At 42.2% G+C, this 26,961-nt stretch overlaps 1 long non-coding RNA gene across 1 annotated transcript; it reads right to left on the bottom strand.

Moving 5' to 3' along the window:
- Nucleotides 1-339: 339 nt before the first annotated feature.
- On the bottom strand, nucleotides 340-3,446 carry LOC309350920. The gene is made up of 3 exons (XR_014160599.1): nucleotides 3,428-3,446; nucleotides 2,808-2,891; nucleotides 340-605 (listed from the first exon to the last, which is right to left on the bottom strand). It is a non-coding gene; the product is annotated as an uncharacterized lncRNA (long non-coding RNA).
- Nucleotides 3,447-26,961: the final 23,515 nt, after the last annotated feature.

Below are 26,961 nucleotides of genomic sequence, written 5' to 3'. Positions count from 1 at the left end.
TCACTCCCTTTAAGGAGTCTCAAAGCGGCTAACATTCTCCTTTCCCTTCCTCCCCCACAACAAACACTCTGTGAGGTGAGTGGGGCTGAGAGACTTCAAAGAAGTGTGACTAGCCCAAGGTCACCCAGCAGCTGCACGTGGAGGAGCGGAGACGCGAACCCGGTTCCCCAGATTACGAGACTACCGCTCTTAGCCACTACACCAAACTGGCTCAAATAAAATATTTGAGTGTGCCAGGCACCCCCAGAAGTTAATGGGCATTGCCATTCAAATGGTGTACATGTGCCCTGTCATATGATCGATTATGCAGGGTGGGGCTTACCTCTCTCTCTCCCCCCATATTTTATTCAAATTTGCCCCCTTGGTATTCACCAAAAGCCAGGCATTCTCAGAAAAACAACTGCTCCTGCAAATTTACACACACAAAGCTTTATTGCGGCCCATAGACCCAAAATACAGAGTTCTGCCAATTTAAACTATCTGTTTTAAAATTGTTGTTGCTTTTTAAAAAATGCAGAGTCAACAAACGTGTCTCACCCTTTGGTTAGACTTGCTCTGGTTACTTTGGTATGCTCCGCTGATTTGAATGTTAGTGCCATGGCAAACTACAAAGGAAAAGCACAGATGGAGGGGAAATCATTATTCAAAGTTCCTATAAACTATCAAATAGGTTTTCTCAGATCATTCATTAAGTGGAAGATGATGAATGGGCGGTTGAATTATGGCCCTGTTTAATATCACTTGTATGGTGTTAGCGTTCTGCACAGCAAACACAGGGTGAAGAGAGAGTGTATATAAAGAGGGCTTGCAGGGCATTCGTTGCAGTCCAAGCTCTTCTTTGTGGCTGAGCTGATGAATGAGCATCCCAAGATGTTTGTCTTGCACTTCCTCCTCTTTCTCTCCTCCTGCGTTGGTTGGGGAAAGTGAACCCATTGCCCTATGGCAGAGTGTCCGAGATGACTTCTCAAGCCCCCTGTGGATGCAACGTGATGCGTAACTTTCTCCAGGTACAGCGGGAGATGGCAGGATTGAGCAGCCATGTGCAACACATCTGAGGGCTTGGCATGGGGAATGGCTATAGCTCAGTGGCAGAGGCTTTGCATATCACACAGAAGTCCCTGGGTTCAATTCCTGGTGTCTCCAGGTAAGGTAAAGGTAAAGGAACCCGGACCGTTAGGTCTAGTCACGGACGACTCTTGGGTTGCACGCTCATCTCTCTTTACTGGCCCAGGGAGCTGGTGTTTGTCCGCAGACATGTGGCCAGCATGACTAAGTCACTTCTCGCAAACCAGAGCAGCGCACGGAAACGCCGTTTACCTTCCCGCCAGAGCGGTACCTATTTATCTACTTGCAATTTGACGTGCTTTCAAACTGCTAGGTGGGCAGGAGCAGGGACTGAGCAATGGGAGCTCACCCCGTCACGGGGATTCAAACTGCCAACCTTCTGATCAGCAAACTGTAGGCTCTGTGGTTTAGACGACAGCGCTACTCGTGTCTCCACGTAGGGCTGGGCAAAAGATTCCCTGCTTGAAACTGCAATGAACCACTGGCAGTCACTGTAGACCAGTGTTTCCCAAACTTGGCATTCCAGCAGTTTTTGGACTACACTTCCCATCATCCCTGACCTCTGGTTCTGCTAGCTAGGGATGGTGGGAGTTGTAGTCCAAAAACAGCTGGAGACACAAGTTTGAGAAACACTGGTGCAGACAATATGTGCAAGATAGACAAATTCAGTCTAAGGCAGCTACATCTGATGGTTTGGCAAATTCTGCATATTAATGCAGTTAGGGGAAAGTATTGAAAATGGAATAACTCGCTATGTGAACGTAACCCTGATATGTAGCTGCACACTATGTGTTAAGCATAAAGCGTAGTTTGGCCCTGAAATAGCTTAGGCTGAAATTCTAGACAAACTTACCTGGAAGGAAGTGATTCCCACAAACTCAGTGGAACTTACCTCTTGGTAGACATGTGTAGCATTGCACTGTTACTTATATTTCGCGTCTGAACTGCTATTTTAAGATTCATGTAATTGTGCTGGTTGCATTTTATTTTTGTGTTTATGTCTATTTTGTTGCATGGTACTTTGAGGGTCCCTGCAGAAGACTGGAATACAGGAATAAATAACATATTGTTGTTGCTGTCTTAATATATGCTTTGATGTATGCTTCAAATATTGTGCTATTTTCGGCCTGAAAACACAACTTTGTCAATGGAACAAACATGGAAATTGGAGAAGTAAATGCACCCATAAATTTACAGGTGTGTAAATGTAACAAAATTGGCACATAGAAATGATTGCATATATTTGTAAGGTTTTCCTGTAGTGAAATGATTTTTGACACTGTTTAATAAAATTTTATTTGTGGCGCAATTCCCTCTCCCCCGAACTCTGTGGTGGGCTAACAATGCAGTAGATGTTCAGATCTGAGCAATGGACTGAATGTTCTATTGAACAAGAAAGCAGACTTCATTGTCAAACAGAACCTAGCAGGACCATTTAGTCAATACGCATAAACACAAACCCACAGCATTTTGAAACATGGCTCCCAATAGGCACTATTTGGTATAACTGGATATTCTTTCCTCACCCTCCCCAAATACATCCATTGCACACATTTAAGAATCCATCAGACTTCATCAAACCAAACTCACTTTCCACAGCATTTCAGAACAACTTGCATGAAAAATTCAGAGACCTACCGAGAGCCCATTAAAAAAAAGGCTTGTTTTACTTGTTGTTTCTTAGCCAACAGCCTTTTCTCATTGTGAATATCTGCTGTACTAAACAGAAGTATTTAAGTTACCCTTCAGCTTATGCCTGATCTTCTACTGCAAAACCTCTCAGGCAGGATGTGTGCAGATTTCATGTCCTTTCACAGTGCAATTCACTTGGAGACAAAAGCAAGAGAATTTGTTTCAGCTGAACTGTTTCATTTTAACAGACACTTTCCAGCTGACTAAAGTTATTTTTGAAATTATGGAAGTCAAAAGGGAATTGGGAATTACAGTGATGCTTTTTTTAGATCACGGAAGGCAGAAAACTCACATACATTTCTTACGTTAACTGCTATTTGATGATCAACATGGTTTATTCTTCAAAAAGTCAAGTTTGAAAATATTTTAATGTGTTGTCATATTTGCTAAGAACACCTTATTAGACACACCAATTAAAGGAATAATCAGATCAGACATCCACTATCATTTGCAGATAAAATAACCCTAAAATATATACTGTGTTGATTCTGGTAGACACCATCAAACTTCTTCCAGAAGCCTGTAGGGGTGAGTGTGTGTGAAGACATTTACAGAAAGCACAATTTTAATGTAAAAACAGGGGGGAAATGTTGAATAAAATTTAGAAACACAGATTCTGACAGGAGATGCCGAGCAGCACCTTGTTTTGTAATATTCAAATGTTCCACACTTTCCTTAATGAAGTTGCAGGCCAACTTACTGGGCAAAAGGACAGACATCGGATCTACTTTGCCATCCACAGCCTGGGTTGCCATTTGCAGTTTCTTTCACTGGGAAGACTCAGAAACACAGCCATGTACCCTAGCAGTGAGGCTTGCAAATGTGCAGCAGATTTGACTTTGCACGGGTAAAATCTAGGGCCGATTTTGTGCACAGTCTGCACATTTTGTGAACATTATTTCCCATGTGCCCCAGCATAAGGGGACCATTTTTTAGGGAACCTTTCAACAGAGATAATGGAGCCAAGTAGTCAGTGCCATATTTTCCCCTGCTTCGCTGATAGCCTTCATTCCTGTAGCTAATGAAAAGGAGGGATTGCATAACTATAGAGAAGAAAGTTTGCTTGGAAAGAAGGACCTCTCTCTCTTTAAATATCAAGCTTGAAAAAAGGGGCAGTAGAAACCTATTGCGGGCAGCGTTGATTGGCTGGAGTCAGCCAATAATCTCCCTCCTTTCCTTATCTCCAGAGCAATTATGGAAAAGGGGGTTGATGAATCTATAGCAACACACATGGTCTCCAACTGAGCATTGCCACTGTAAGTAATAGGCTAGTCTCACATACAGCCGTGTTCAGCTGGGAACTCACAAGCTTAACTTAGTCTGTAGCCCATTATAGTTGAACCAAGGGATGCTGCTTAGTTTGCTGGTTCATATACCAGTTACACAAACTGTGAATCCAGCTCACACTAGATATGATAAGCCATGAATAATTCACTCTGATTGCTGATGTAACATTACATTTGTCCTCATCCTAAGATGAATGGTCAGTAACAGATGATCTCAAAATCACTCAGGAGTTGGGTCTTCTAATACAAAACCACATCTAGAAAATTCTATAAAAAATGAAATAATGGTCAAAATCCTACTGCACAATGGGAAGGTTCTCTATGCTTTCTATCCCCATCACAGAGATTTCTCACTGTCCAGCTGTTCCCAACCGCACAGAAATTTATTGTGGGGTACATGTGAATAAGAGACGTGGGCGGCGCTGTGGGTTAAACCACTGAGCCTAGGGCTTGCCGATCAGAAGGTCGGCGGTTCGAATCCCCGCGACGGGGTGAGCTCCCGTTGCTCAGTCCCTGCTCCTGCCAACCTAGCAGTTCGAAAGCACATCAAAGTGCAAGTAGATAAACAGGTACTGCTCCGGCAGGAAGCTATACGGTGTTTCCGTGTGCTGCTCTGGTTCGCCAGAAGCGGCTTAGTCATGCTGGCCACATGACCTGGAAGCTGTACGCCGGCTCCCTCAGCCAGTAAAATGAGATGAGCGCCGCAACCCCAGAGTCGGCCACGACTGGACCTAATGGTCAGGGGTCCCTTTACCTTTACCTTACATGTGAATTGTGTCGTTATACAGTTCAGCCACTATGTGACACTGGACTCAGATGAACTTGTATATGAATGGAGTTAGGAGCTTCCTGTTCTTTTCTTGTTTGGGAGAGATAATAAGGTTCTTGTGCAGATTCCTGACTGGCATGTCCTCTAAGACTTTCATGACAGCCCTTATATCATGGCACGGCAGAAGAGAGCCCTGGAAGTATACCAAGCTCCATTGTTGGGTGCAAAATCTATAAAACAGAACTGGATCGGGATAAATTAAAGCATGGTTCTTTTTCAGTCTTTCATCTTCTAGCCAGACAAAGAAGGCACCTGACACCACACAAAGTTAAGCATATGTCGTATTTTTCATGAGCTCTCTGAAGTGGAAGGCAAAAATGGTTGTGGTCTGTCTTCCTTAGCCACACAAGCTTTCTGCTGGGTTGGTTTACACCCACACTACCCCCATTAAGGTTCACTAGCTGTATACAGCAATCACCGGCACTCTGTGTGACCAAATATAAAAGCATCATCTTGGTTAGTGGTTGCTATATGAAAATTGAGGACATCAAGAGCAGAACTAGAAAATTACTCCAAGGCTAAACCTCTTTCCCACCCTGCTGTGCCTCTGTCACAGTTTGGCAGGAAAGAATGGCATATGCAACCATCCTGCAAGCACTGAAGGCAGTGAAGCTTTATTTCAAGAAGAAACAACACAGAGAACTCTGTTTTGGGGATATATTAGTGTGGACATGCAGATTTAAAGAGAGAGAGAGAGGGAGAGGGAGAAGGAGAGGGAGGGAGAGAGAGAGAGAGAGAGAGAGAGAGAGAGAGAGAGAGAGCAGCTTTACAAAGTTCCAAGAACAACTTGAACAGCTGGTTTCATCTCAAGTTGTAGTGAAGAACAGAAATGGCACAACCTCACTACTTTTACTCAGAATTCAAATGCTGAGCGTGAATAATGCCTCTATGACCAGGAGTGCTAGTTGGAAAGTGAAAATTAAATAAAATGAGGTGACTGGTGGTTGGGACAAAGAGATCTTAATTATCTCTCCGTAGTGTTATCTTACAGCAGGCATAGACAAACTCCTGCCCTCCAGATGTTTGGGACTACAATTCCCACCATCCCTGACCACTGGTCCTGTTAGCTAGGGATGATGGGAATTATAGTCCCAAACATCTGGAGGGCCAGAGTTTGCCTATGCCTATCTTACAGGAACATGCCTTGTGCAAACAAAAACTTGCTTCTACATAGCAATGTGGAAGGATTCTGTCTGTGAACCCAAGGTACACCTGAACATCAAAGTGCAGCTGCATCAAAGTATCTTCCTGGCCTGGCGCTCTTCCCATTTATATGCTAGATGGGCATCACTTCAGGTTATGTAGTAAATATAACAACAACAATCTTTATTACGGTCCATATTGTTGCTTCTGCAGTCAAAGCAAATCCCCAGGAGACAATGTGCCTGGGTTTTACAGGGCACTTTTAATATATATTTGTAACCATCTCCTGCCTCTTTGGTGAAAGGGGCAGGCCCAGTACCCAAAGAGTGCCAATCTGACCTCTTACTACAGAGGAAGGCTGGGAAGTCCCTTACTCTCATTTTTAGGAGGAATAGGATTCTTCTCGTCCCTGGCTGTTCAGTCATGCACACCACTTATCTCCCTGAGCTCCCTTCTCTTCTCCCTGCTCCCTTGCTAATAGTAGTCCCAGTTCCAGTCACCTACCAGAGGCTGACACCTAGACAGCTGATCGAGCAGGCACACAGTTCACCTGTTCACCGTCTTCTCTGCTATAAAAAACAAAATAAAAAAATTCCTTCCAGTAGCACCTTAAAGACCAACTGAGTTAGTTCTAGGTATGAGCTTTCGTGTGCATGCACACTTCTTCAGATACACTGAAACAGAAGTCACCGGACCTTTCTATATAGTGAGAAGGTGGGGAGGGGTATTACTCAGAAGGGTGGTGGGAATGGGTGATTGGCAGATAGCTGCGATGAGCCTGTTGACGACTCTTAACGACTGCAATAGGTCTAACAGGAAAAAGCAAGGGGTGAGAAGGTGAAAAATGGCTTTGTCATGTATAATGAGATAAGAATCCAATGTCTTTGTTCAAACCAGGTCTCTCCATAGTTTTAAGTTTGGTGATAAGTTGCAATTCAGCAGCTTCTCTTTCCAGTCTATTTCTGAAATTCCTTTGTAATAGAACAGCTACTTTGAGATCTTGTATAGAATGTCCTGGGAGATTGAAGTGTTCTCCTACTGGTTTTTCTGTCTTGTGGTTCCTGATGTCGGATTTATGTCCGTTTATTCTTTGGCGTAAGGTCTGGCCTGTTTGTCCAATATAGAGAGCTGAAGGACACTGTTGGCATTTTATGGCATACACAATGTTAGACGATGAGCAATTAAATAGTCCCGAGATGGTATGTGTGATGTTGTTGGGGCCAGTAATGGTGTTGTCCGGGTGTATGTGGCAGCAAAGTTGGCATCTGGGTTTATTGCAGGCTCTGGTGCCAGTGTCCGTGTTAAGTCTGGTTATAGTATTATTGTGGGTTAGGAGTTGTTTAAGATTGGGGGGCTGTCTGGAGGCAATGAAAGGTCTTCCTCCCAGAGCTTGAGAAAGAGAACTGTCATTGTCCAGGAGAGGTTGTAGATCTCTGATGATGCGTTGTACTGTTTTAACTTGGGAGCTGTATGTGATGACTAGAGGTGTTCTGTTATTTTCTTTTTTGGGTCTGTCTTGCAGCAAGTTCTCTCTGGGTATCAGTCTGGCTCTGTTGATCTGTTGTCTAACTTCATCTGCTGGGTATTTTAGTTCTAAAAAGGTTTGCTGTAGATCTCTTAGGTGAGAGTCTCTGTCTGTAGAATTGGAGCAGATGCGGCTGTAACGTAGTGCCTGGCTATATACAATGGACTGTTTGGTATGTTTGGGATGGTAGCTAGAGGCATGTAGATATGTTTGTCGGTCAGTTGGTTTACGGTATAAGGTGGTGTCTATGCGCCCATCCTGTATTTTTATAGTAGTGTCCAAAAAATGTATTTCTTGCATAGATTGATTCATTGTTAGGTTGATGGTGGGGTGAAAATCATTGAATTTCTGGTGGAAGGTGTCCAGGGTCTGTTGACCATGTGTCCAGATGATAAAAATATCATCAATGTATCGCAGGTACAAGAGAGGTTTGAGTGGGTAGGAGTTTAGGAAACGTTGTTCTAAATCCGCCATGAAGATGTTGGCATACTGTGGGGCCATGCGGGTGCCCATTGCTGTGCCGCTGATCTGAAGGAACAGGTCATCACCGAATTTGAAGTTGTTGTGGGTAAGGACAAATTGGCAGAGTTTGGTAGCAAAGTCCGCTGTGGTTTTATCTGAAATGGTATTCCTTATAGCTTGTAAACCATCGTTGTGTGGGATGTTGGTATACAGAGATTCCACATCCATAGTAGCTAGTATAGTATTGTTGGGAAGATTATTTAAAGATTGTATTTTCCTCAGAAAATCTGTGGTGTCACGTACATAGCTGGGAGCACTGATGGCATATGGTTTCAGAACAGAGTCCATATAACCGGAGACACCCACTGTAATAGTGCCAATACCTGAAATGATGGGGCGTCCTGGATTTCCTGGTTTGTGTATTTTAGGTAGAAGATAGAAAGTTCCTGGTCGAGGTTCTGTTGGTGTGTTTGTGAGGATCTGTTCTTGGATGTGTGGGGGTAGCTCCTTAACAATCTTGTTCAGTTCTTTTTTGTATTCTTGTGTGGGGTCTGAGTCCAATTTTATGTAAAAGGCGGTATTGGAAAGTTGTCTGTGAGCCTCCTGAATGTAGTCAGTTTTGTTCATGATGACGACCGCTCCACCTTTGTCCGCTTCTTTAATTATAATGTCTGGGTTGTTTCTGAGATTATCTATGGCTCTCCTTTCGGCATGGTTTAGATTTTGTTGTAAGCGATGGTGTTTTCTGGTCACATCTGTTTGGATTCTGTGGCGGAAGCAGTCAATGTACAAGTCCAGTGTGGTATTGCGTCCATCAGGAGGGGTCCATGTGGAGTCCCTTTTTGTGTAACACTTTTTCGGTGGTAGTTGGTGGTCAGTGTTCTGTTGGGAGGGTGGTTGTTGTTCTGCAGTGGGTTGTGAAGTTGTTGCTTGTTCTGCTTTGTCTTGTTGTTGTGTGTGTTGAAAATACTCCTTCAGGCGTAAACGGCGGAAAAATGCTTCCAAGTCCCCACAGAACTGAATCATGTCTGGGGATTTGGCAGGGCAGAATGACAGTCCACATGAAAGGACTGATTCCTCAGCTGGGCTGAGTGCTTGCTGTGAGAGATTGACAATATTGTTGATCTTGTTTTGATTAGTAGCCTGTAGGTTGGAAAGGTTAGAGAGTTTCTTGTTTTTCTGTTTTTTCAGTAGCTCCAGTTGAGAGTGGTAAATGTTCTGTTTTTCCTTTTGGAACTCTTGCCAAGCTTGGTGGTTCCTGATAGAGTTGTCCAATACAAGGAGTTCCTCCTTTATTAGCTTCTGTTTAGAGTAGAGAACGCTGATCAGATGTTTGAGCAGCTTCTTAGAGAAAGTGCTGCATAGTTTTCTTGCATATTCAGTGGGATACGTGGATTGTAGAGGGTTCTTAATTCTAAGACCCTTGGGTATAATGTCCAGGTTCTTGCATTTAGTAAGAAAGAAGATATCAGTCTGTACCTGTGCAAGTTTCTTGGTGAGGTTGATGGACTTCCATTTCATGCGGCTCAATGTGGTGCCTTCCATAGTTCCAGCTACAGATAGGTAGCCGTGTTGGTCTGCCATGGTCAAAACAAAAAAAATAAAAAAAAAATAAAAAAAATAAAAAAATTCCTTCCAGTAGCACCTTAAAGACCAACTGAGTTAGTTCTAGGTATGAGCTTTCGTGTGCATGCACACTTCTTCAAGTGTGCACCTCTGAAGAAGTGTGCATGCACACGAAAGCTCATACCTAGAACTAACTCAGTTGGTCTTTAAGGTGCTACTGGAAGGAATTTTTTTATTTTTTTTATTTTTATTTTTTTTTATTTTGTTTTGACCATGGCAGACCAACACGGCTACCTATCTGTAACTGTAAAATTATAGTCATTATTTCAAAATTGGCAACTACACGTATAAATTAGCGTATGCAGATTTCATCAGTCCACTTTTGGATGATGCGTTTTTCTCTTCCGCTATTTTGGCAGTGCCTAAGTGATGGCCACCCTAATGCAATATGGCCCCAAAGGGTGGCTCAAAGAAACCAAGAGCTCATACAGATATTCAGTTCCAGCTCTTCCGATAAGTGTTCCACAAAGCAGTGTTCTCTTAACTATAGAACATGGTATTTACATGTTTTACAACTTTAGTTACCATAACAACAGAGGTCCTCTCTCTTGAATTGCTGCACTCAAGATTTCCTTGAGAAGATGCTTAAAACATGTCATACAGAGTAGCACTAAATGAAGTGCAACACATAAAGGACAGAGAGAGAGTCATAGGCTTTTTAAAAAAACAGAATATTTTCATTAAATACCACAAAACCTTTTAACCATTTGTATTTCAGATGCAAATTAATTTGTTTAAAAATGTATTTGGTGAGCATGGAAAGGATTTAAATTGGAATAGAAATAGGCTTCACCCACTATGCTGCTATCCAACTCTTGATAAAATCAAATCAGAATCTCTGTTGGAATTTTTTTAATGAAGTTTTGGGATATTTCTCCCAAAAACATCCCCAGCAAAACCAAAATTTAGCAAACATCACTATAGCTCCTCTCTAAGGAGAATGTACCACTCCCTTAGAAATAGATCTCCATTACTGTTGACTCTGTTTGGAGAAAAGAGATTGTTCCAAGCAACTGAAAAGATAATTGTGAGTCCAGATAATGCCGATGTATTCTCCTCAAGCCACCCCACTGAGTTTCACGTGTATGTAGAAAGACAGAGTGCAAGATACTTTGCAGTTTACTACTCTCAATACTGTTGCATAGCTGAATGTCGCTCATTAAGGGAACACAGGAGGGCCTGGAGTTGCCTACCTTGTTGCAAATCATATACTGTACAGTCTTTTTCAGGGCCATAAAATGGCTCTGTGCACACACATTTACATGCCATGTTTCGCCTACCTACTTCCAGCTATCATCAGCCTCCTTTGGAGTGATTACAGTTTATTGCCTTTAATAATACCAGCATCTGGGAAGCTGGTGGCAAGGGGGAGGGGAATATACCAGGCATGCAAACAAATCTAGGTATTTCTTAAAATGCCCATACGCCCCAAAAAGAAGAAAAAACCCACACTAACGTGCCAATTAATATTGTTTTACATCCATCACTGTAAAAAACAGCAAGCACGGACATAGGCTTCTCCTCTTAGAACTTGGAGTCCCATAATCAAATTGCAGTATGACCAAGACAGGTGAAAGAAAACACTTCCTACAGAGCATAAGTAGGGGATCTTATGCCTGGGCACTGTATACACCTTCTGGGCATAAGAACCTAAGAAGAGCTTGCTGCCCATCTAGCTTAGCATCCTGTTTTCACAGTGGTATGACCTGCCACCAGGACCAAAGGAGAAGAGCTTTCCAGCAACTGGTCTTGAGAAGCATTACTGAGCAGAGGCGCCGTCTTCCAAAGAACATGGGGGGGGGGATGACGCAATGTCCTGACATTGCTCTGAACCCGGTTCCGTGTTTGGCCTCAACAACGGGTGATGTGTCCCCTCTGTAGAAAGATGGATGGGGCCCAAAGAACCTTGGTCCCCTGGAGCCAGCACCTATGCTATTGACTCCAACTGTGGACGCAGAACATAGTCATCAGGAATATACATCATATACTGATTGGAAACCTTCCAAGCCACACCCTTCACTGACCCTGCTTTGTGTCCTCTTCAGATGGCTTTGCACTTGGATGGAGGATGGAGAAAGAAGTGTGTGTGTGTGTGTGTGTGTGTGTGTGTGTGTGTGTGTGTGTGGAAACGTGTGAATTTTGCATGGCTGAATCTAGTTTACTGTACAAAGGGATCAGTCACAGCCATTGCCCCACCCACCATTGTCATGAACCTCCTGGAAAGTTGTCCTCAAAGGAACGTGTACCTTATAAAGGCCACCCTACCTCTCCCGTTGTGTACAGGCTTACCATTACTTTAGCTAAGAGTTTCCTGCTACATCTGACCTGAGGAAATGTGGTTTAATCGTGGACTTCAAACCATGATATGAAACTAGAATTGGGTCCAGATTTCGTATTGCAGATTGGAATCCAGGATCAAATCAGAGTCTCTCACTTACCGTAAATTAACTATTGCAGCACCATGAGGGAAGGAGGGAGGGGAAGAGCATACTTGCACAATACTTGCACAATTTTCATCCTTGGCTTAATAAACCATGGTTTACTAAACAGGATTATTATGCTGAATTCTTCCAGTCTTACACATGCACATTTTCTTTTACATCACACTGAAATGTGGCTTTTTGTAGTCACTTTGCTGTTCTGAAACAAGCATTTTAACCAGTGATGTACCTCATACTGCAATCTTTGGTATGACTAGAGGGGATGTTTTAGGAATAGAATACTGCTACAGAATGTTTGTTTTGATGCCACAGAGGCACATTTCCTGGATACAGCAAAGAAATTAGGGTTTTTGGCGCATCTACGTGCAGTCCCAGAACGCTGCTATGCTTTCACACAAACAAGCTTTGAATCACCCTTTGAGCAGAGGACAGTGCTTAATTCTCAAAAAAAAATGGGAGCTACCAGGCAGAACACAGCCTTGACATCACACCTTCTGACCTGTAGGTTGTGCCCTATTGGTAGGAGGTGCATGTAGACTGTTTTATGTTTGATGATAGAAATAAACTTCATAGTTTCAGATCTTGGCTCTGGAACTGAATGCTCATTCTAAGGACAGGTGAACCCTGGTTCAAAAAATAAAGCTCTCATTTTTCCCCCAAGTGGAAGCAGTAGCCTGTCATATAGATACACCTATTCGGATTTTGTTTTCAATATTTTACGCATATATATATATATATATGTTGGCATGTGCACACAAATAAAAACAAATGCAATTAAGCCAACACCTGCCTTTGATTTGGATTTAATTTATTCCCAGATTTAAAACGCAAGTTGTGGGATCTATTTTTTACCTTATTGCTTTGCCTTCCCGCTTTATTGTTTCATTCTGTGGTTTTCTGTTGAGAACTTTTTATACACGGTATTTTCTTCTTAGCCATATTTTATTGAAATGTCAACTAGCACCAGCATCCTCCTTTCCATGGATTTTTGAAACTTAAGAGATATCTTGGCTCTAACATGATACTTTAATAATGTTGCCAATCCTCTGATAAGTTGTTCACATCTGATATTTAGCCCCAGTACCTAATGCTTGAGAATCCACATTGATTCTCTTCACGTTCTGTTGCTGCATTCCAAGATCTATGAATATTAAGTTGTGCTTGCCCCAAAGCAAAAGTATACTCACTAAGATATTTGCTGAGATCATGAGTCTCTGTGCCCCATTTTTAAAACAAAGGCATTAATAAGGAAGCAGTGGAAAAATGTAAGGCATTCAAAAATAAGGAAAATGGAAATTCAGTATTTTTTATTATTAAAGGAAGACGGGGGGGGGGGGAGTGATGGTTCAAAGCACCCTATTCTGAGTTGTCCTGAATAATTGAATGCAAAAAAGAGCAGCATTTATGAGGTTGGCACAGAATTTTCTTTGCCTAGAAACACTATTGCATTGGAACAGAAAAGTTAAAACCCCAGCTGTGGAAGGTGGTCAGCTATGTCCAAAGGCTTTGTGATAATTTGATCCTTTGAAACGCTCCAGAACACGTATAGGCCTCTAATATCAATGGGCAATACACAGCCTTGACGTCACAGAATGTTTATCACTCAAGGAGCGCTGTTAAGTTTCAAGGCTTTAGGACATTAAAGGAGGGGAGCAGGGGCACCATCGGGGGGGGGTGAAGGCCACTCCCCAAATTTTCAAGGCAGGAGCCAGGGCCCCTCAATATTCCACAGTGATGTGTGCACACCATGTGCACAGGCTGGATTATGCACTGACGTCACTCGTGGAAGCCATGCGGCACGCTCACGGCACATCAGCATGACATGTGTGACATCAGTGTCGTGCGATGTGGCCCCCTCAATTGCAGGGACAAGCTGGTGTGCCTGGATGAGAGACTGTCGACCCCAGTTGTCGACACTACATTGCATTGCCTTCACAATGCTTGCATTAGGGCCAAACAATGTGCAATGCTAAATGTGTGAATGGAGATCGTGTACCCATTAAAACAAACAAAAAAATCGAAATCAGCACGATTGTGTGTGTGTCAGGATTAAGAGAGTGGTGCACAGAATGAGGGTTAACCTATTTCTCCCACACCATAGACTTGATTTAAAACTCAGGTGCTGTTTGGGCTCCGGTGGGAAGCATTCATTCGTCCTAATGGAAACTTCTTCTTCACAGTAACATGGACATGAATTCTGGAGTGACAAAATCATGACCATGACAGCAGACCACTGTTTCAAGTGTATCGTGTATTTCAGGTGTACTGCAGCATAAGCCACAATAAATATAAATGTGCTGTAGTTTGTGATGAGCAAGAAATGCAATTCACTTACTGTATTTACGCAAATCTAATGTGCCATCAAATCTAATGTGCACCTCAATTTTCAAAACCTTGAAACCAAAAAAGTACTTGCTGTGTCAGTGGTGTTTTTCAAGCTTGCAATCAAATCTAATGTTCCATCAAATCTAATGAGCACCCTAATTTTCGCAATGTAATTTGGCTCAAAAAGATGCACATTATGTTTGAGTAAATACTGTACTTAATTTGCATGTTTCAAAATAATACAAGGACCGAAACACACTTGATATTCACGTTTCCCCAATGTTTGCAATGCAGTTGTCCAGCTGTGTCTTTCTTGCCCACCTCTACTTTGTTTTCTGCCCCACTAACAGATCACTCCTGGCAGCCCAAGCCAGACCAATTCTGTCTTAAAGGTAAAGGTAAAGGGACCCTTGACCGTTAGGTCCAGTCGAGGATGACTCTGGGGTTGCAGCGCTCATCTTGCTTTACTGGCCAAGGGAGCCAGCGTACAGCTTCCGGGTCATGTGGCAGGCATGACTAAGCCGAACCAGAGCAGCACACAAAAATGCCATTTACCTTCCTGCCGGAGTGGTACCTATTTATCTACTTGCACTTTGACGTGCTTTCGAACTGCTAGGTTGGCAGGAGCAGGGACTGAGTAACGGGAGCTCGCCCTGTCACGGGGATTCGAACCGCCAACCTTCTGATCGGCAAGCCCTAGGCTCTGTGGTTTAGACCACAGCGCCACCCGTGTCCCAATTCTGTCTTAATTCGATTCAATCAAAGTCCATATCCTCCTGAATTGTCCTGATTTACTTTGGGGTTCGGGCTTTGCCCCAATCTGGTGCATGGCCCTATTAGTTTCCTGTCAAATTTGGTTAAAATCAGTGCTGTTTTGAAATAATTAGTCCAGCATATTGATTCAAGATCTTAAGAGTTGTCCATATGCATGCAGTTTGGAACTGTTCGGTCTCTATCTTGATTGAAAATGGCATCTGACGATATCCAAACATAGATTTAAACCTGATTCTCAATCTCAGGAACTATTATGCCACTAGGTGGTGTTATCTTCAGTGGTGGCACAGTTTGGAACATTTTGGTCTGACATCTTGATTTGAAATGGCATCCAAATGTAGACAAAAAATGGTTTCTCCATCTCAGGAACCATCACAACAAATTGGGTGATGATATCTGAACAGATGTCTGAATGCATGGAGAATAGACCAGCAAACCACACTCCAAAATACAAAGCAGATAGAAGGAGATACAGAGGAAAGAGTGAGGAAAAAGTAATAGATAGTACATTGGCTTTTAGCCAGAATGTTCTACAAGAAGTGCTTTTATATGCATGGGATAGTCAATGTATTTTTACAACTTAAAATGTTGGTACCTGCACCTAGGGAAAAAATAAAGAAATCACATTATAATTGTAGCAGACTCCCCAGAATAATGCAAAATGGATTTTTATCATTTTCAGTGTTATCTATGACAATAAAGCAGGTAAATAAAGCTGGTAAATGAAGCTGTAACATACAGATCATGACACCAAAGGGGTTGCAGGAACACCTAGACTACTCATCAGCTTACTTACTGTTAAAATTAGCAATACAAAATAAAAAAATTCCTTCCAGTAGCACCTTAAAGACCAACTGAGTTAGTTCTAGGTATTAGCTTTCGTGTGCATGCACACTTCTTCAGATACACTGAAACAGAAGTCACCAGACCTTTCTATATAGTGAGAAGGTGGGGAGGGGTATTACTCAGAAGGGTGGTGGGAATGGGTGATTGGCAGATAGCTGCGATGAGCCTGTTGACGACTCTTAACGACTGCAATAGGTCTAACAGGAAAAAGCAAGGGGTGAGAAGGTGAAAAATGGCTTTGTCATTTTTCAGGAATTTTTTTATTTTGTTTTGACCATGGCAGACCAACACGGCTACCTATCTGTAACTAAAATTAGCAATGTTAGCATGATAAGAAAGCAACAGACTAAAACCAATAATAATCATTGATCAAAGTACATGTCACAGAGTGTGCAGGTCAGTAATCACAGTCGAAAGCTGGAGCAAAAATGCGTCTTTACTAGTAAAAACATGATCTCCACAGATTTAGCTGAGTGTCACGCCTATTGAGCACAGCAGCTCATTCCCAGCAGATGTTTCTCTATGGAATCAGTTGCTGAGATTAAAGGTCCCTGCCTACCCACAGCTGGGATGCGGGTGGTGCTGTGGGTTAAATCACAGAGCCTAGGATTTGCCAATCAGAAGGTCGGTGGTTCGAATCCTGACAACGGGGTGAGCTTCCGTTGCTCGGTTCCTGGTCCTGCCAACCTAGCAGTTTGAAAGCACATCAAAGTGCAAGTAGATAAATAGGTACCGCTCCAGCGGGAAGGTAAATGGCATTTCTGTGCGCTGCTCTGGTTCGCCAGAAGCGGCTTAGTCATGCTGGCCACATGACCCAGAAGCTGTATGCCGGCTCCCTTGGCCAGTAAAGCGAGATGAGCCCCACAACCCCAGAGTTGGCCACGACTAGACCTAATGGTCAGGGTCCCTTTACCAGGGCTTTTCCCAAGCAATCGGATACTGTGCGTGCATGCAGCCAATTTCGCCTCCGCCCTTTTCATGCCTCTCATGTTTCTGGGAGACAGGGGAAGGGGAGCTTGTTGTCATGGATTGGCTGGGTGCCAGGGAGTGGTGGGAGGCAGCAGCTGGGGAACCCCCAAGGGAACTCCCAGGGGAAGAAGGCTCAGAGCCCCCTGGTGGGACAGCAATGAATGGCCAGAGACAGAAGAGGAAGCAGACTGTGAGGTGGTGGTGCTGGAAGCTGAAAGGGTACCAGCGTTCAGTGAGCAGAAAGTGGCTGTGGAAGAGGGCAGTCTAGACTCAAAGGCTGGAAAGGAGTGGGACTGAAGAAGCCAGGGAGTTTCCCCCTCCTACTGTGACCAGCTCCCTTCCCCCAGGACACCCAAAACACAAAGAGGAATGAAGAGAGTGGAGCAAAAAGAGACAAGATGAAGGAGCCTCACCTTGCTGGGGAAGGACCTGGGGCAGGACTACTTTAGAGCAGTGGGAAATTTGGGACCTTCAGTCCTCCCAACCATCTCATGGGGCAAGTTTCTGTGATTACTAGGCCTGAGCTGTCTTGGGTTTTTTGAATAGGAAGTCAACTTCACTGACACTGGGTGTTTTATTGCTGACCTGCTCCTGACACGGGAGGGGGAGAGGCCCATGACTCTTCACCAGCCTGACTCACCTCTGTCTCTTGGCCTCTTTCCTCCCACCCTCCTCCTTCAGCCTCTGAATCCGATTCTTGACCTTTCTGCCATAGACTCTCTCTGCTCACTAAGCACAATTACCTCCTCAGCTTACCTCCAACAATCTTCTCCCTCTGACCACTCATTGTCATCCCACCACCTATCCCCAGGCTCTGAGCCTTCTTCCCTTGGTGATTCCCCAGCTGATTCCTTCCACCATTCTTCTGTGTCCAAAAAGTCCATAACAGTAGGAGATACGCCGGCTCTAATTTACAAAGCACACTTGCACAATATTATTCCTCCCTTGTGTTTGTCACTACATTGCTTATGTGCGTTAAATGGTTCCTATAGTTGCTCTCTAGGAAATAATGCAGTGCTTAATTTTAAGAGAGACCTGTATGGTTAAGATAATTTAAAAGATGCAGCAGCAGGGCATGATTCATAATTTTTTACTTGATTTTTTAAATACTAAACTAAGTAGAAAAAGTCCTGCTATGTTTGTTGCTGTAAATACACCAACAGAAAACAGCAGCTCATAAAGAACTCCCAGCAGGTGTGCTGTAAGCCATCACAGAAACATCAGCTTAAATTATGAACGCCACTCTTGAAAACATGCATCTCAACATATTGTTAATCTTTGTATTGTTTAACAATTACACCACATTGTTACTGGGCCTTAAAAGAGCAGAGAAAAATTTAGCCACAGTGGCCTACAGAAATTGCACATCAGTGGCACAGAATAAATGTGGTTTTTTAAAATAGTAAAGCCATATTATTATTATTATTATTTGATGTTATGTGCAAGGAGTGGACAGGTAAATCTAAAAGGAAAAGGTGCCCTGATGCACTGGAGGAAGAGAGCAGAGGGGTGAGAGCAGGAGCTCAAGGCTATCCACAGTTCATCCTCATAAGGCAAAAACGTCCAGTGGGTCAGAGTGGTAGAACAAGCTCTGAGCTTGCATAGACTGCTCTTACTGAAATCATATAGCCATAGAATTGTAGAGTTAAAGGTGTGTTAGAAACTCAGATATATAGGCTAGGCTCCTTAAACCAGGGTTGCAGTCGCCAAACAGAACGCCTAGTTGCTATTTTGGGGGCAGACAGCTCAAAAGTTGTATTTTTCCAATATGACTTTTTGGTTCCTGCAATTCATTTTGATTGTGCAGATAAAATATAATGGATAGAATTCTACAAGATGTGTTGCTAGTATGTGAAAACAGTCAAGATCCAGGGATCTCCAGACATGCACCTCCAGATGGTGGAGACGCCAAGCGCCATCCTGGTGCCCGGGCATCTTCACTTGGTTGCAAGTGGCAGATAGCCAGGTACAAAATGCGCCTGGCGAATTTCAAATGCTGGTTGGTAGGGACCCTGAGGGTCATCTAGTCCAATCCTGTGCAATGCAAGAATCCTTAGCATTACACTTGCCATCATAAAAAGGTAGGGACATTATGGCTGCAGCCCTATCAAAAACGTGCCCAAGAACAGCCCCACTGAACTTAACCAGACTTCTGTATCAGATTACACTGTTCAGAAATTGGCACAAAAAAATATTTTTATACTTTGCTGCCGAAATGTGAGATAAACACCAGTAAGAATAGGAGAGATCCCACCACCACCGACATCTCTGCTTTGCCACAGCTGTATCAGAACAAAACGAAGTGCTGATGTTTTAGGGTCACTTCAGGAACAGATGGGGGAGGGAAAAAAAGAGATAAAAGAACTTCAAAAATAATAATGGGTTTTATTTTGCAGTATCAAAGAAAAGAAGATATAAAAGAGTGGAGGAAGTGCATTAATTATTGTCCCCAGAGTAGATATATTAATTATCAAGAAAGACTCAGCTAAAACGCGAAAGACAAAGCTGATAGGGTAACAGCAGACAAAACATGTCAAATGATTAAAAAAAATAGACAGATTAGATTAGGCTGGTACAGTCTTTTTCACTGACACACAGTCTTCTCGCAAAGCAAGTGAACATGTTCATAGACAAGGAAGTGAGCGTATTACACAAGGACCTAAGCAAACTACAAAACGATCAAAGGCTGCTTCAATATCATAATGTATAACTATAATGGGGAAGTAGACAAGATGATAAAAAGAAGCAGATGGCTTTGAAATGCAAGTCAGGGAAGGGGGAAATGACAGGCTCGTCGAATTTTCAAATAAGGACTTGAGATAATAGTGCTTCTTTTCACAAGAGCAACTTAGAAAGCAAACATGAAATTGTGAGGGGGGTTTTTTGGTGGGTTTTTTTTTTTTTAGCTTTTTGAGAAACCAAGCTACTAGACTTTACAAAAAACCCAGACTGTTTTGTGAAGACAGGTACAGTAGAACAGAGACAGGTTAGCATTAAATGGAGTGCAAGAGGAAGTTGGGCTGTTAAAGGAACTGGGGTAAGATGGCTTTTTCTAGAAACGAGGGAGAAAAGACAGGTGATGTTGATCTGAGCTGTGGGTCAGCCAATGCTGTACTAAATTCTGAGGCTTACTCAGAAAGCAAAATATAGAGCACCTCCAGATGTGTCTGGAATACAACTCCCATTATCCCTAACCAATAGACATGCCTGCTTGGGGCTGTGGGGAGTTGCAGTCCAACATCTGGAGGACAACAACTTCCTCACTCCTGAAGTAAAAACTATTGATAATATGGTGGTGGCAACAGGAAAAGGGAGTCTTCCTTAACTTGGTGCTTGTTAGCCTACAATTCTCAACATCCTTGAATTGGCCACACTGCCTAGAACAGATGGGACCTAAGTTCCAAACATCTGGAGGGCACCAAGTTGGGGAAGACTGGGATAAGCATCTTGGGGGAAGGTTCTTTTTCAAATTTGCATGTAAATTAAGCCTGGTGTTTGAGGCATGTTCAGTTCCTTTGCAAGAGTACTTAAATGTAATGAAGGCTGTAATCCTATGCATACTTACTACGGAGTAAATCCCATTGAACTCAGTGGGACTTAGTTTCTGAGTAAGCAGGGTGCTTTCAATTGTGTTTCAGGTATGAAACATCAATGCAAAGTTTATGTTTCCTAAAGCAGCTTTTCAATTTCATGACTATTCAACTGCCCACAGTGCATGGCTCAAGGATGTTGACCTGACCGGGTTACATATTTATTTTGATTTCCCCTTGTCAATAAGTTCCATAAATCTTCATAGCCACTTCAATGAGTACAAACTTTGCACACTGTAATTAGTGATAAAACATAGTGATTGGGTTATTAATTGGGGCCAGTTATACCAAAATAGAAAGGACGCGGGTGGCACTGTGGGTTAAACCACTGAGCCTAGGACTTGCCAATCAGAAGGTCGGCAGTTCGAATCCCCGCGATGGGGTGAGCTCCCGTTGCTCGGTCCTTGCTCCTGCCAACCTAGCAGTTCAAAAGTACAAAGTGCAAGTAGATAAATAGGTATCGCTCTGGAGGGAAGGTAAATGCTGTTTCCATGTGCTGTTCTGGTTCACCAGAAGCGGCTTAATCATGCTGGCCACATGACCCGGAAGCTGTACGCCGGTTCCCTCGGCCAATAAAGTGAGATGAATGCCGCAACCCCAGAGTCGGTCACGACTGGACCTAATGGTCAGGGGTCCCTTTACCTTTACCTTATACCAAAATATATCTTGCCAGTTCTTAAAATCACAGTGGCTACCAGCTCGTTTCCAGGTCCAACTCAAAGTACCAAATGACTAAATGACACCACCAGCATCTGAAACTGGACAGCTGTGACCAGGGAGAGGATATTTTTCAGGTGTGCCTAAAAAGCTCACCTGGTGCTTGCTGTTCTGTTGTCAGGCTGCCAGTAGCTGCTAGCCACTGCCCCATGTGGTGAGCCACTTAACTGCAACCTCTCAAGAAATAACCTTCTGGATATGGCGAAGCTCCACCTACCTAGGCTGCCCATTGGCTCCTCCTAAACTGCTGCTGTTTGCTCTTCAGTCCTGAGTCCTGCCTTCGATGATGACCTAAGCAGTAAACGTCTGGTTTTGGAAGGTAGATGGAAAGAGATGGAAATAATGAGTGGCTCATTGATGGGCTATTGAAGAACCTCATACATTCAGTAAAATCTGGACAAGTAGTATATTTCTTCTTTCTTTCTTTGATGGAAAGGTGAAGTTCCACCATACCTTCAACTAACTCATGCATGTTCAATTAAAAAAACACAAAAAACCCAGTCACTCTCCTAAGTCTTTTTCTCTTTGAACTATAACTAATAGACTTTATTTTGTTTAGAAGTGTTTTGGTTTGGAGAGGGGTACGAGGGGATCAAAGAAGTTATCTTCATTATAACTGGAGGGTTTTGTCCATTTTGCTGCTGGTGGGGCTTCTTTCTGCACAGCTAGGCAGGATAACTTTTTCTTCTATTTTTAGAGCAGGGGTAAGAAAATATGAGAGCCTAGGGAAGACTGCATGGCTCTGAACATTAGAAAGATCAGAGGCAGGCCCAGCAGCAGAAGTAGAAAAACCTGTTCACAGCATGAACTACCGTGCCAGAAATTCCCTGAAAACTTAAACAGCAAACCCCTATTGTCATTTTCAAAACAAGAAGCCTAAAAACAGTGACAAAGGGAACCCAAGATCATGTGGACCTGTGAACCACTGGTATAAAATTGCAGAAATATTTATGAAGATGTTTTGACATCAGACAACAAAAAATAATAGATTTCAAGTCCAATCAAGGGAATAATTCTGTCCTTGAATCATGATTTTGTATAATACACCATCTCCATATATGATGAACCAAGCTGCTAAATATGCAGAAGCAATCTGCCACTGTATAAGGAGGTCATTGATTATAAGAAAGCATTTGATTTAAATACAGAGAATTATTCCAATGACTCAAAGTGTATGTCACCGAACAGCCCCTAAAATAAACACGAAATGAGGCTCTTCCATGCATTACAAGTAAAGGGAAAAATTACTAGGATGCAAAATACAAGAGGCTAAGTAAGTGTGTGTGTCTGTGCGCACACATGTATTCCTTAATTTAACACATTTCAAAGTAAAATAGGAAACACCATATTTATCTGAAGGTCAGATCTATTTTTCCAAGATAGCAACGTAAGGATACTGAAAATAAAATATATCTGTGTGTGTTTATATATTTTATATATACATATATATACATACTATCCATTCTATTTTCAGTATCTTTATGTCATTGTCTTAGGGAAATAGATCAGGACAGATAATATACTTCTTATTTAAACAGGCGTTATGTGTATAATATATATAAATACACAAAATGAACCTAGCAGTATACACCTGAAAATTGGCAGGATCCAGACATTTTCCTCCACATCTACAGCAAACACATGGAGGATCATAGGAGCCAACTCCTAGGGGCTGAGGGGGCTTGGCCTTCCTATTAAAATATTTGAGCCCCTCCCAAAAAAAATTTGATGGGCACTGCCATTCAAATGGTGCGTGTGCACTGTGTCATGTGGTTATGTGGGGCGGGGCTTACCTGCGTCCCCCCCCCCAATTTTATTCAAGTTGGCACACCTTGTGGAGGATGGAGCAGAATTCAAGTCGTTCACCCTGCACACGACATCATTGTGTCAACTGGCCACGCCCTCTGGGAGCTACCCATTCTGCATTAGTGTGCAGGAGTCCTATGTGCCTGCAGATGGATGCATGAGTTCCTGCTCAGGAAGGAGTGTCCCATGTGTTTAGGAGCCCTTCCCACTAATGCCAAATGCAAGGCTGCCTCCATACAACCACTGTACACAAAGAGGACACCTTCAGGCTGAGGCTCAATTAGAGGCAGTTCACAGATATAGCAGTGCCAAGTTCTCTTCGGGTTATATTCTCCAGGGTTGAGCATGGCCACAACAAGCACCTCAATTAATTAATCTAGTTAGTTCATCACTTCCTACAAAGGAAAGTCACAAAGCGACTTACAACTCGCCACAAATACATAATTTTAAAACAATATCAACAGACTGAAATTCAGACACAATAGAGATTGCTCGTTGAGAATCACAGTGTGCGCATAAACATCCAGAGGAGATTATAGTCATTCCCTCCATATCAAGCTGTGTACAGACAATAGCCCAGATGAGTTACTTTTGGCTGAGAAGTGCATATGGTTCACGCTGTATTGTTTCCTTTGCAATTTGCCTGCTGGCCCCTATCCAACATTTTCAAAGATTTCTCAAGGAGAAGATAATGCAAGCTTTGAGACTGTCTGCATGCTCACTTTGAGCGCCTCTGGAAGCGTCAGCTCTTCTTCCACCTTCCAACTTCTTAATGTGGAATGGGAATGTGCTGGAAACCTACAGGGCCAACTCTGTTATTTATGTGTTAATTCAACTTGATGCCCTAGTTTTGCAATGCTCTTGAACAGGGTAGAATGCATTTGGAGTAGTTGATTTAACTTGTCAGGTTGAATGGTATGTAACATGTGTATCAGTTCTAATTCAGTTGTTGCAAAGTAGGGTGACTTATTGTGACTTTGTCTATAAGGTTATTCAACTAAGCATTGCTGAATGAAACATGAATGTGAACTTGCAGAGTGCCCTAGGTATTTAGTTTAAGTGTTTCTGAGTTTCTGATGCTTGTACCAGTAAGAGGCTTTACAGTCAACAACCGTCTTTCAATTCCAAACCCTCTAAACAACACAGCACTTCTCTCTACAAAGGATTCCTATGTCCTACCTGTGAAGGAATACTTGACATCTACAGGGGATATCATGTTTGTGACACACACACACACACACACACACACACACACACACACATGTTTGCTTTTTTGCTTATTTATTAAATTTATACCCTGCTTTTCCATGGGAATATGTCCAAAGCAGCTAACTGCAAAAAAAAAAAAAAGAATACAGAGAGACAATGGTGTATCTAAATATAAAAGTGAAGCTGATAAAAAGCTGTCAATAAAACAGCATCCCATTAAAACCAGCTTAAAATATGCAGAAAATATTGTACTTACTGTATGTTGCCTATGTTATGGAGTGACAATGACAACTACTACAAATAATCATAATAACAATACAGATCAAGCTGGACACGCCAAGCACCTAGTTTAAATTAGGACAGGGGACAAATTTGCTTTGGTTTGCATTTTGAATACAAACCTACATAATTCACACTTACTTCCTGAAACAATAAATCAAAATGCAGCAATCCTTTGAAATGCACATTTTCTGAAATTTTCTCCAACCAAAAAATGTACATATTGGGAGAAAGTCCATATATTGGTAAAACTATTTATAAAATAAATGTATGCAGTTGGAGGAAACTGCTTGCAAAAACCACATGCAAAAATGTGTATATCGGAAGAAAAAAGGTACTAAAATGCTAATGAATTTTCACGAGGACTCCTTTTTTAAAATTCACAAACTGCAGCAGGAATGTGGTGAATTGGTGAATGGAAGAATGAGAATCTGAGAGAATAGAGCGATTTGTCTATCCCTAGTTTAAATAAAAAGGTATTTATCTGCTGGTAAAAAATGTCATTGGAGAGAGAGTTATATGGGCCTCCCTTGGAAGCGAGTTTGAGTTGAGGAGCAGTCACCGAGAAAGCCCTTTTACAAAAGCCTGGATAAGTTCCATGACGCTTTTTACATTTTTCTTTTCTTTTATCTGTGCCATTTATAAGAGAAGGGTGAAGGAAATGGCAGAAAAAGACAAACTGTGATCAAATTGTGCCCATGATAGTGTTGTAGAAGTTATAACACCATTAGTGATAGCTCAGAAGGTCATTATGTACTTCTGGTGGAAATTCAAAAGCACAGACATATAATGTATGTTTCATATAAATGAAGTAAAAAAAGAATTGTATTATGTTTGGACCCACTTTTATATATCCGTAAAAACAACACAAATGCACTAAAAGGGTTGCCAAGCATGTGTTAAGATTCATGGATGGCGCTACCACTAGGCAGGGTGTGTTTACCTCAGGAGGCAATTTTGAAGGGAGAAACATTATACACTGTTATCTCCTTACCTGTGATCTGAAATGGTATAGTCCTAATTCAGGACATTGTCACCTTGTCCCAGTTCGAACTATCGTATGTGTGGCAAAGCCAAAACGTGAAACTAGGAGATAGGAACGTTGTGCCAAGAGCTTCCAAGATGCTAATTTCTTTTCAAGTTGCGTGAACAAAGCCACAATAGTTCCAGAGGCTGAAATCCCAAAGTTCCTTTCTTATGTCAAACCGGAGCTTGTCTTGTAAACTTTCAATAAGCCCCTGTGGGATATTTGAACTTTAATGTTTTATTGCTATACGAGTGGACTATTTATCTTAACAAGCAGTACATTGCTGTTTAACCCCCTCCCCACTTTTTAATAACTTCTCATATTAAGCAAATTCACTTTTTATCTATGATGTTTATTTTTCTAGGAAGTTCATCTATTTAAAAGTATTTTCTCAGGGAGTTCAATTTAGCTTTGCCTTTCGAATTAACACTGAACGTATTTTACCTTTTGCAGGAGAAATTAACTATTATTCAAACAATTAGGCCCAAGCAGATTCTTCACCCCATCACTTTGAAGACATTCCCCCCTTTTTACTTGTTATCCTAGACCACTACTTTACACAATATTCTCATCTCCTCTGCTCCCGGGCTATTCTACATTTACCTGTATAACTTCATTCTTTCATATATAATTTTAAAGTAGTCTAGAACAGTCCCATTAATCGTAGCAGGCCTGCTTAAGGTAAGATAGCAGCTGAGTGTGACCAAAACAACTACCATGAACCTTAGAAATGTGGTGTTACCTGCATCAATAAATAGGTGGTTGCCCACTAAATATTGTCTGGCTAATTAGGAATGGGTGGGCTGAAAGTCTGTTGAATGGGGAGACACACAATAATATGTTTGGTTGTGCCAAGGAGGATTTTAAACCTCATTGAGGAATTAGTTTGTGATCAGGACCTGGCCTATACAAGCAGAGGAATGGGGGGGGGGGTAGAATTCTAAGATAATTGGTGTGCCCACCACTGTTTTTCAATAGTCCCCTACATTTAAAAACAACAACAAACAAACAACTGCAAGTAAATAATTAGATAATCAAGTTTGGTGGAATTTTCAAGGTTGGCAGACCCCCTGTTTTTCAAAAACCAAGCCATGGACCCCTTACTTTTGAAAATTTTGATAACTCTATGGTAGTTTTTGTTATGTGAATGGTGCCACAAACTCCCTGGGTGGATTACATGGATCCCACCACCAATTGGGAATCACTGCTCTAAGGGATGCCACTGGGAGGGATGAAAGGAAACAAATTTTACAACAGATACATGTAACACTTCTGTATATGCCTAATTTTCTTTATACTTCTGGACATTTGCAAAAACTGGGGGGTTTTTTTAGAAGCACAAATATTCAA

Source organism: Podarcis erhardii, assembly GCF_964252035.2.
Source record: "Podarcis erhardii genome assembly, chromosome: 10".
Lineage (NCBI taxonomy): Eukaryota > Metazoa > Chordata > Lepidosauria > Squamata > Lacertidae > Podarcis > Podarcis erhardii.
This window is presented reverse-complemented; position numbering and strand designations above follow the sequence as displayed.